The sequence below is a fragment of the Sminthopsis crassicaudata genome, chromosome 4 (assembly GCF_048593235.1).
Source record: "Sminthopsis crassicaudata isolate SCR6 chromosome 4, ASM4859323v1, whole genome shotgun sequence".
NCBI classification, from domain to species: Eukaryota; Metazoa; Chordata; class Mammalia; order Dasyuromorphia; family Dasyuridae; genus Sminthopsis; species Sminthopsis crassicaudata.
This window is the reverse complement of record NC_133620.1, coordinates 253,999,452-254,010,204: the sequence shown is the minus strand read 5'-3', so window position 1 is coordinate 254,010,204 and position 10,753 is coordinate 253,999,452.

Here is a 10,753-nt window from a genome sequence, read left to right as displayed (position 1 = left end):
TACTTCCTATCTTTAAGTAGCTTACAATCTAATGAGGGAATGCAACATAAAAAAGGGGGAAACTGAAAAGAGGAGGGGACAGTACCTTGAAATGAACATAGTGAAAAGTTCAAAGAACCAATGAAGTTAATGCATCTGGGCAAGAAATGAAAAGATGTCTGGCCAGGTTCCCTCTCCTTAAATGGAGATTTTGAAGTGCATGGCTCAAACCACCAATCAGAGTGGGGAAGGGGAATGAGGATACTAATTAGATGTGAGTTCAAAGGTTGATTGAATCTTGAAGGATGATATTTACCAATGATGAAGTTCCTGGCCATATGGTGGAAAGACCAAAAGAAATCCAAAAAAATGTATTTTGAGAGAATTTAGACTCTATCCTCCTATTTTATACTTTTTACAAATAACCATATTTTTATTAAATAAAGTTGTAGCTGTTTATGATTATATTCATCAAAGAATTTTATATAGTTTTTGTGTATTTTTTTGAAATCTCTAATCTTTTTTCTGAGTCAGTTATTCAAATGGAATTTATTAAACAACTACTATGTGCTAAGGATACTAAGAAAAGGAAAAAACCCAATCCCTATTGTCAAGGAGCTCTCCTAATCAAGACAAAATGCAATAACTATGTACAATAAGAGATACAGGATAAATTGGAAATAATATTGGAGAGAAGCCATTAAATTAAGGAGAATTGAACAAAGCTTCCTGTGAAATGTAAGACCTTAAGTGACAACCAAAGAAAACTAGGCAAGGTAGAAAGCAGAGATAAGGAAGGAAAGTCTTCCAGAATCAAAGACACCCAGAAAAAACATTTGGAATGGGATATGGATTGTCATATGGAGGAACAGCAAGAAGGAGAGTAAGGTATTAAAAGTCTGGAAAGGTAGGAAAAATTAATGTTATAAAGGATTTTGAATGTCAAACAGATGACTTTGTATTTAATACTGGATATAGGAGAGCCATTAGAGTTCATTAAATGGAGGGGAGAGAGGTAAGACAATTTAGGAAGATCAATTTGACATCTAAATGGAGGATAGAGTTGAGTGGAGAATTCAAAACAGGGTAATCTATTAGAAAACTATTAGAAGACGTTAGTAATCCAAGCTTGAGGTTATGGGGCTTCAGGAAGACAAAACAGGGTGATCTCTTAGAAAACTATTAGAAGACCCTCGCAATCCAGTCTTGAGGTTATGGGACTTCAGGGAGATAGATCTGTGTCAGATCAGAAAGGGGAGCTTATATGAGGGCTTTTACAAAGGTTAAAATGAAAAGGATTTGGTAACTAATGTGAGCTTCTCATATTTTGTTTTTATTTGTTCATTTATTTTAAATTTTTATCAAGGAAATCCTTAATGAATGCATAGAACTTTCTCACAAAGGTTATAAAAATAAAATAGAAAATGTATGGATTATCAATTGTAGATACCCTTGTATATACTCATATTCTCCATTATCTTTTCCATTCTTCTGTAATTTTTCCCTTGGATATATCTTGAAAGGCAATCCCTGGGTACCTTTAAAATTGATACATCTCCTATACAGATTTCCTCCAAAAACATTTATTTTGTAAGGTCCTAAAATTTTTCCCAGAAATTAATTTTGATGGCTATTTCTACTTCTTCATAATATTTAAGTAGTAGAATTCAAACCAACTTTTCATGATAGTTTTATGTTGCTTAATTTTTCAAGGAATAAGGCTATTTCTCCATAATAGGGATATAATTCATATAGTTGGATTAAAAATGAACACTAGTACATAAGAAATCCCTGTTTTACAACATAATTCATTCCTAGAAACTATGGAATAAAGCAGCTTTTTATGATGAAGTTGACTGAAAAAAAAAAAAAGATGCTATATTTCTGGGATCAATCTACTTCCAAAAAGTAGGATGGAGGAGCATCCTTCCCCACTTGCCTTCTCCAGGTTTGGCTGTTCAAAATCCTTTTACTATTCACATGACTTGGATTATATGGAAGTCACCAATTCTATTCCTTCCAGAGAGAGGGTAGATCACAAGGATTTACCACCTGACTTGTCTTTGTGCCCTTGGAACTCAAAGCACTGTCATTTGATCTACTCATGTAGCCTAAGGACCTAGCCATCCACCCTTAATATACTTAGGACTCATGGATCTTGCTAGAACTTCCTTTTATATGTTATTAACCTTAACTCCTTTTGAGTGGAGTGTCTCTCACTTTTTTATTTGTATTCCTACCACTTAGTTCAGTATTGCATAGGAAGCACCTAACAGATGGAATTCCATTTATTCATTCAGTATATTTGCCGATAAGCATAAAAATTAGTCAGTGAGTAAAATGAAGTCTTGCTGTCTATCAGCCAGGATCAAATGAGCAAAAATAATTATTGTAAATTTCTATAGGGTAGGGACTGGCATACGTGTATATGTATATGTATATGTTCCTTACACTTTTTTGAGGGAAGATTTGGTAGTGATATCCAGACCTCTGACTTTACATAGATAACCAGTACAAATCTACAACTGTTCTGAAAATTAAAATATTTCAGAGTTGCCTGAGGCATTAGATTAAGTGACTCACTCTGGATCACTGAGCAGTATGTGTCAGAGATCTGACTTGTATTCAGACCCTCCTAACTCTGAGGCAAGCTCTCTATCTACTATATCATACTGCCTCATATATAGCATGTATTTAATAAATGCTGAGTGAAATATGGACTCTGCAAAGCAACACAAATCAAAGCAACTCTAAAATCTCACCTCACATCCAGTAAATTGGCAAAGATGACAAAACATGAGAATAGTCAGTGTTTGAGAAATGATGGAAAGATGAACACACTAATGCATTATTGTTAGAATTACAAATTGTTCCAAGCATACCAGAAAGCAATTTGGAAATATGTGAAGAATGTGACTAAAATATTCACAAGCACTGACCCAGAAATTCCAATATACTCCCAAGGAGGCCAAGTTAAAATAAAAAAAATTTAAAAAAAAAGGCCCTATATACTCGAAAAATTTACAGCATCACTTTTTGTGCTAGCAAAGAACTGGAAACAAAGGCATGCTTATTGAATGGAGAATGGCTAAACAAATTGTGCTCGCAAGCATAGTGAAATACTACTGAGCTGTAAAGAAATTATGTAAGAAATAATAGGAAGACATATAAACCAACACAAAGAAAAGTAAATAAAATAAGAACAAGAATATATGACTACAACTAAGTAAATGAAAAGAAAAAACAAAACAATAAAAAATGAATGTTGCAAAACTATAATGTTCAATTTTGTATACAAAGAAAATATCTCCTTCTTTGCAAAGATAGGGGATAATAGTTATAGAACTTTACATATATATTAAGGTCTGACTTTTTAAGATGTTAATTTTGCCAAATTTTTCCTTAAATTGTTTTCAATTAATAAATACAATTCTCTAAAAGGTTGAAAAAGGATACAATAGGAAATGGTTATGTAAAAATAAGAGATATCATTAAAATTTTATTTTAGAAAAATAAATACAAGAGTAAAAATCAAGGATTAACCATAATTATAAGCACACACCAAAAAAAGCTTAGTTTATTTACTGACTTTTCTTTTGTCTGGATTTGTGATTTTCTTGATTTAAGGAATTATCTGTAAGTAAACTTCATGGATTTAAACCCAGGTCTTCCTCAGTGAATCACCTCTCTATCCACTGAATCATGTAATTTTCTCATCTCTTTGGGAATAATGAAAGTGGGCTATTATTTTAATAGACTACAAAATTTAAACTATTTGAAAATTTTTAAATTGGGTAAATATCTTATCACCACTACTCAAATAAAGTCTTTCTTGTTGCTTACATTGGTCAGCATGACCTTTTTCATGAGTATAATTATCTTCCTGATATATATAAGCTTTTTAAAATTAGTCATCTTATGTCTTGTTGCTATTTAAATATATAATCACATAAAATGAAAGCAATTTTTAAATGTGTGGACTTCATTAATATTTATTCATTTATCTTACTAAGATTTCATAAGTTTTTTTCCCTTCATTTAAGAGAAATGATTGGTATGTGAGGTGAGGAAAAGCCTTCTAAAAAAGACTCCAAAGATTGATAACATCACTATTCTTGTCACTGTAAGAGAATATTAAATGTCACATATAGGGCACTGAGACAGAATCTGTATTAAGCAAGTTAAACAAACAGTCCCTGTTGATCTGCAGCATAGTATCAGGGTTTAGAAAGTATATGAAAGATCTAATCCACCTTCTCCACCCCCCTTATTTTTCAGGGGGGAAAATAACACTTAACTGAATTACCCAAACTCACAAAGGCAATAAGCAACAAAGCAAACCAGGACCTAAACCTAGAGTTCTGACTCTATCTGGAACCCTTTCCACTACCCAATAGTGCCTCGGTGGTCAATTGATTGATTGACTGATTGATTGCAAACAAGAACTATTAAATTCCCCTAGGAACTTTGCATTGCTGAGCATAGTTGAATACTTATGCAACAAAAACGTTCTGGTAATCTCTGGCTAAAGCCCACTTTTCTCACACCCTATTTATTTGCTACAAGAAATTAGTAAACCATCATCAAACAAGTTAGATATTTCTTGGGCTTTTTGAAGATCAGGGACATTGCTTTCTATAAGTTATAAAAGCAGAAGTACTAAACGTTATCTAACTTTTTAAGGGCAATGTTTTAACTTGGCTGATCCTTAGTCATCCTGACACCCAGTGATTCTCCAGCTTTTGGCTAGTGACTCTTGGCACATTATGGTATTTTGCCATAAGAAAACCTGGCACAATAAAAGTTTAAATTGGCAAACTAACCAGAGTAATAGAAAACTAGAACACATGTATGTGATTTCAAGTATAAGTTCCAAAATTCTTAATGAAATCCTTGCCAGTGTCATCCTTTCCAGAAATGTATCCCCAAAATGAACTGAATATATAGTTCATTATGGTCAGAACCGGGAATTGATTTCTACAGAACAAAGAATATTTGATTCATAGACAATTTGAATATATTATTCATGATGTAATCATTCCAGTGGAACCCCAAAACAAGAAGAAATGCTACTGTAGCTTTTGATCACCTTCTGTCATAGATTATTCAGTAATAAACTTTTCCCCTTGGGCCCCATGTATTTCAGATTGATTTAAGATTCATTGCAGCTCATCCAAAATTCAGAAAAATCTGGATTAATTTCAGATTACTTCATATATAAGTAATATTTCAGGGATTTCATATTTTCCATGGAACTTGAATGTAATCTTTTAATATCAGTGGTATTCTCTCCTTCCAAAGTATATGCAAATGAGTTTGTCTTAAATGTTTGTTATCCTAAATCACAAGGGAAACAAGGGAAAATATATCCTTTTTTTGACTGTTTCTATTAATCTGCTGCCAAAAATTTGTGAGCTTGGGTTGGTCGAGGTCGGGGGAAGGGGAAACTATTACTTGGTCATTTTAAGAATGATTGTCCTCAGATTAAGTACAGAGGTTTGCCAAAGCCATTAAAAAAAGTTCCTATTTAATAGTACACTGCTGCCCTCTAGCTCACTTTTGAAATTTTGTCTGTCTCTGTTCTAAGGCAATAACAATCACTAAAGATCCGAGATGAATAAAAATCCATAATTTATCAATGAAACATCATTACCACCTCTATAGGATTCAATTTGTGCTTTGATTAGTTAAGGGGCTGCCTTTCTTTTCCTTAAGAGAGAAATAGATTCTGATTATGATAATTTCCATTATTAAAATTGTCCTCTGAAATTCAATGTCACTTTCCTTCAATGAAAAAGCTTTGTCTGAATGTCTGTTGTTAGCATACCCCTTTGTGTCCATCTTTGAACATTAACAGCTCTTCTGAAACCTGATTAATCTCTAAGTTCCTTTGCATTAGCCATCCCCATGCCATACTCCCTTTTTCCTCTGCTTCATAGAGACTGATTCTTTCCTTTAAGATCCCACTCCAGCACCATCTTTCCACATCTCCCTTAACATTTGGTGCCCTTCCTCTTAAACTACCTTGCATTTAATTATTTTGTATGTGTATGTGTATATTCATTAACTTAGCATTTATATTTTATGATATATATTTCTACATATATGTGTGTATATATATATATATATATATATATATATATATATATATATATATATATATATACACACACATATATAAATTCCTTAAGTAGCCTTCCTGAAGAAGCTATATGACACAGTTAATACAGATCTGGATTAGTAGTTCAGAAGATATGAGTTCAAATTCAGCTTCAAACATTTAATAACAGTGTGACTTTGGTCACTTCACCTCTGTCTGCATAAGTTTCCTCAATTGTTAAATGAAAGTCATAATAGCACCTTCTTCCTCAGATTGTTGGGAGGACTCAGTGAATTAGTATTTATAAAAAAGCATAGCATAGTATCTGGCGCATCGTAAATGCTTAATAATGCTTGTTTCTTCCCTTCCTCTCTCTTTAGATATAGGAATTATTTCATTCTTGTTTCCATAGCACCTAACAAAAGTCCTGACATATGCTAGCTAGTAGCTTGATAAATCCTTGTTGATTGACTGATTAAAATGCACCATGTTACACAATTCCCCAGGGGATAAGATCCATAACTATCCATCAGATTTTTCCATATCCCAAAGACATTACAGCATCATTCAAATTTAAAACTTTTGTTTATTCCAAAGGGCCAATGATAAAAAAAAAATGTGATCCACCTCCAGAGAGACATCTGATGAACTCTGAGTGCAGATTGAAGCAAATTTTTTTCACTTTCTTTATGTTTCCTGCTTTTTATTGAAGTGTACTTTTGGGGAGAGGGGTTGCAACATAGTTAATATGGAAATATGTTTTGCATGGCTTCACAAGCATAACTGAAATCATATTGCTTGCCTTCTCAATGGATGGAAGGGAGGCAGAAAAAGAGAATATTTGGAAACCAAAAGACTTTTTAATGAAATATTTAAAAATGAATGAATAAATAAATAAAATAAAATAAATTATTTATGTTTGAAGGAAAAAAGAAAGAGCACTCTCACCTGGTTATATTTTGCAAGAAAAATTTGTTTCCTTGAACAATGTTGGAATGTGAAAACATTTTCACTAACTTAACAATTGTGTATGAGAATACCAGATTAGAAACTATGGCACAGATAAGACAAATGACCTGCCCAGGATCACAGAGTTCACATTTTTAAAAATCCCTATTACCTAATTCTTCTTTAAGAGAAAACATTAAATATTTAAATTTACACAGTATTCGGATTTATCTTTCAAAAATTCAGTTTCCATAATACCAGGCATTTAGAAATTTCTTTAACATTTGCAAAGATTTTCACCTACTTTATCTCATTCAAACTGCATAACAGGCCTATGGTATATGTCTTGAAGATCTTTCATTCCCCCTTTGCAGAGAAAACTAATGCTCAGAGAGATGTTAAAGGCCCCTTTGTGTCAGAAGATGGATGTACACCGGAGTATTCCTGTCTTCAGTGTCAGCATTCTATCTGGTATTCTCCTTCCTGATTAGTGGTCAGTGGAATATATTGATTGAAACCATAACAAAGTCCTTGAAACAAGAAAGAAATTGAAGTCCACAAAGGCAAATAGAAAGACCCTTGAACAACCCCTAGTGTGCCTTTTCAGTGACTAAATTGTTGTCGTGGTCTGTATGTGGAGGCTTGAAATAGGTATCATGAGAGAGATATAAGGCCTTAATGTAACTTGTGCAGGGTTGTGCTTGGTAAAGACTAAAGTTGGAATGCATTTGAAAAGCTGAACAGAAAACTGCTTAAAGATGGCTGTGCGTTTCCTCCAATACACTTAGAATTAGAATATTAGAGTCAGAAAGGATCCCACAAATTACATCATCCAATACCCTCATATCACAGGTTTTAAAAATCAAGACTCATTAATGCTATAGTTTTATATACTAAGGGTAACCAAGAACTTTCAGAACATAAAGATAAATTCTTTCTATAAGTTTGCCTGTACAATTCCTGCCGATTTTAATTTAAGCCTAATTGGCACTAAAGAATTCCATGGGCAGAAAGAAATTATAATATTAATAATATCTATAAATTAGATAGCAATTCTTAAGGATTTATTATTCCTAAAATTCTTAGGATGGCTACTTATTCTTTCTTCTTTAAGAGAAAACTTTATTTTAAATTATTATATTAAAATTATCATAGCATATTTTGATATATCCCATTATCATAATATTGACATTATGATAAAATTATTGTTGTTGATCTTCAAATATAACTTTCAATATATTCTCTTTCTAAAATGTTTACAGAACTTTCTGGTCATCTCTAATACTTAGAGAATAGGATATAATTTACACATATTTTATCAATCTGTTGCTTAAATAATTTTAATTCAAAATATTAAATATTATTTCTTTTTTATACATAAAATTGCCAGTCCCTCCATGAATTTGAGTTTTTGAAGTTTCTTCAGTCACAGATTATTTTTTTATTTACATTTATATTATAGCCCTGTAATTTATAAGCAGTATGATCTTAGGCAAGTTTTCTTTGTTTCAGTTTCCTCATCTTTAAACCAACAAAACTAGATGGTTGCTATATGGATATTCCCAGCTAGAATTCTAAAATAAATATAAATATCTACTTCACAAGTTTTTTGAAAGGATCAAATGAGATACTGCATGCAAAGCACTTTATAAACCATGAAGTAGTATTTAAAAATCAGCTATTATTTACTCAAAAATGTATTTTGAATATCCTGCCAGAATATAGATTATTTACTATTTCTCTTTAACTTTCTAAAGGACCCTTGTGTTGACTTTTGTAGAGACAAGACTGTATAGATTCATCTTATTCTTGCTATCCTCCAGTCTTCTTGGTAAAAACCAATCGAAGACTGCCTTTCTTTGTTTTTTCTATGAGATTTCTGCCTATTCTATGTCCTATTCACTTAGAGTTTTACCCTTTGCTTTCTATAGTCACATATGAAAAATTAATCTATGAAAAATGTTTTACCCTTTCCAAATAACACATTTGTTTTTTGACAGAGACTTTCTGGAAACACAATGTTTTCAGTTTAGAAACGTCCCTAGCCCTGGGGATTTCAGCTTTGTGGCATGTTGTTTGGGAAGATGTTTGGAGGCAAGATAATTTTTATAATGGTTCTCTTTGTACATACTAATGTTGGATTATATCTCTGTCATGTGCATACACATCTTATATAAATAGAAACACAATTTCCAACATTTTTAATAGGCAACCCAAAAGAAAATGTATTCCCTCACTTAATAATTCCACACTACATTGTAAACATCTTTGTAAGTCAGTTTCATCAAACAAGTGACTCCAGAGATGTCAGGGGGTGGGCTGTGCTGCTGATAAGTGCAGACTTCAAAGTGTGCTTTCAATTTGTATTCATATTAAAGTGCTTAAATCTTCCATTTCATTCAAATCATCATTTCAAACTTGGCTGTTATTATATAGCGGTTTCAGACACAGTCAAATGAGATTTGGCATAATAAAATGTCTTTGAAAATAGACACTCCTTACTGTGGTACTAATGTTTTAATTCCTGGTTTCAAGTCATCATACTTTTTTAATTTACACATAGTATATGTACTCATTTAATAAGCAACTCTAAATTCAGTAATCACATTTCCCCTTAAGCTTTGATTAGAACAATTAGAGGAAAGCAAAATAAGAAAGCAATTTCCGAAAAGAGATTCATAAAAGATTATTTTCAAGCTATAAAACAGCCCTCCAAATAGTTTTCAAAAACCAGCAGGCTTACAAAAATCACCCACAGCATTTAAAATATGCATAGTCTGGCAATTCACTAGTTGTGGCACCTTGGATAAGTCACTTTATTTCTCGAGTATTCAATTGTAACATCTGTTAAATGTCAGGGTTGGATCAGCTGACTGCTAAGATGCCTTTGTTATTCTCTGGCCATAGCTATTTTCCTCAGGTTTCCAGAGTTGATCTTGTAATCATTGTTCAAATCAGTAGGAAGTATATCTGGGGTCTCTCCCTAACCTCATTAATAATCTCTTAAGTGCTAAAAACAAGCCATAGTCACCTTTAATATAGCTGATATAGACCTGTAGGTTACTGGGATCTGTCTAATGGACCACAGCCAGTGTTTGTTTTTTCCTTTTACCAAAACATCTTCTGATAGATGTGTTTGGAAGTTAAGAGTTACTAAGCTATCTAGTGAAAGGATTTTTCAGTATTTTTGGGTTGGAATTGTGCCAGGAGGAGACATTAGTCCTTAATGATAAAGTGTATCATCTATCTCCAGAGAAAGAAATGATTCTGTCTAAATATAGACTGAAACTTGCTATTTTTATTTTTTGCTTTATTTCTTTCTTTTATTATTTCTTATTTGTCTTCTTGTACAAAATGACTATTATGGAAATGTTTTACATGTATAAATTTCATTGGACTGCTTACCATCACAGGGACAAGGGAGAGGAAGGGGAGGGAAGGAAAGATAGAATTTGGAACTTAAAACTAAAAAAAAAAAAATTAAATTAAATTAAAAATTGTTTTAACATATAATTGGATTAAAAATATTATATAAAAAAGGAAACAGATCCTTCATGATATATGTATATCTGATACAAGGGTGACATATGTTCATATGATGAAGAAATTTGCCAATTTGAATATTAATAATAATAAGTTTATGAAAACTGCCTCCATGACAAAATAATGTGGTAGGTAATGGAAATATTATCATTTCCATTTTACAAATAAGAAAGCTGAGGCTTC